The sequence below is a fragment of the Morone saxatilis genome, unplaced genomic scaffold (assembly GCF_004916995.1).
Source record: "Morone saxatilis isolate NCDOM2014 unplaced genomic scaffold, NCSU_SB_2.0 Contig24, whole genome shotgun sequence".
NCBI classification, from domain to species: Eukaryota; Metazoa; Chordata; class Actinopteri; family Moronidae; genus Morone; species Morone saxatilis.
In genome coordinates, this window is record NW_023339807.1 from 15,448,159 (window position 1) to 15,449,420 (window position 1,262).

A 1,262-nucleotide genomic window follows, 5' to 3' on the forward strand; every position below is an offset into this window, starting at 1 on the left:
TGTGTGTGTCAGAGAGACTCAGATCCAGGGATCATTAGGGATTCCAGTCACACTGAAACCTATTGCACTCATCCACAGCATGTCAGATAATCTCCAATCACCCCCTTGTACACATTCATATCATCGTCACCAGATGCAGTGTGTTACATTCCTGCATTGCACAAGGCTGTAGTTTGCGTTGCCCATTAATCCTGCAGGTTAAAACAAGGCAAACCAGCATCATCAGCATCACTGCATGTGGTAAATTAACCACACACGGTGTTACCACCAGTGAGCTCTGATGGACGTGCTGCATTTAGGATAGAAGTGGTTGTCCTCGCTGGCACGTTAGTATGCAGGGAGATTGCTGGTGCTGATGTTAGGCTCTGTTGCTATGGAGAGGAACACGCAGCACACAGCTCAGCATCTGTACTGGAGCTTCAGTGTGTCTGTTTGTGTGGGATAAGGTGATGCAGAAAGGGAGGGATGCCTTCAGTTCAGTTTTGATTGGCTTCACTCTCTAAAATGCAGTATCCCATTGGCTGGTGGTTGCACACTGCTTCGGTTATGGATGGCCTGCAGTAACCTGGCAGTTTGTTGACCCCATTATTTTTCGATATGCTTGTGAGCAAGCGTGTGGCTGTATGCATGTGCGTTTGCCCTTATATTTCATCCCCGTGTCACTGTCATCCATTGTTTATCAGCTCTATTCGTTGTGATGAATGTAACATTTGTGCTCTCGCCTACCCCTTTGCAGTAGTATATCCGGCCCCATGGTAGGCTCCAACTGACTTACTGCTTTACTAGCCTTATTTAGGACTGTCTCATCAACTATATTTCCCAAGCAGGGGGTAAGAAAGGCCCAGTCTGACTGGATCTTTACTCAGTCATTGTTGTATTTAGCTAAAAGTATGACTTTGGTGCTCAGAGCGTTTCTGCCTTCCAGTCAAGGCACAGTTTGTACACAATAGTTAAGTCTACACACAGTGGAGTGCCTGCATACTAACTGCAGTGGTAAAGAGACTCTGCTATTCTCTATGCAATGAATTCTGCTTTTCACATTTACAAACTACTCCTGCTTCTGAGCCTTTTGATGTATACCTATGTATAATAAGCTATATATTTTCAGCCTCTTTCTTGATGGTATAATGTTAAATGCCCAGAACAGTTCCCCATCTCACTTCGAGCTGTGCAGTGTATGTTATTGTGGCAGATTTAGCTGTGAGTTTTAGCGTGTATGTGTGCATTACAGCCATTTCATCAGAGAATTTGAACATTTAAAA

General features: G+C 44.4%; 1 protein-coding gene across 2 annotated transcripts in view; it reads left to right on the forward strand.

Annotated features, from left to right (window-relative positions):
• The window catches only part of snx27b (sorting nexin 27b), an 11,885-nt gene that overhangs the window by 763 nt on the left and 9,860 nt on the right, over window positions 1–1,262 (forward strand). The window lies entirely within an intron of this gene.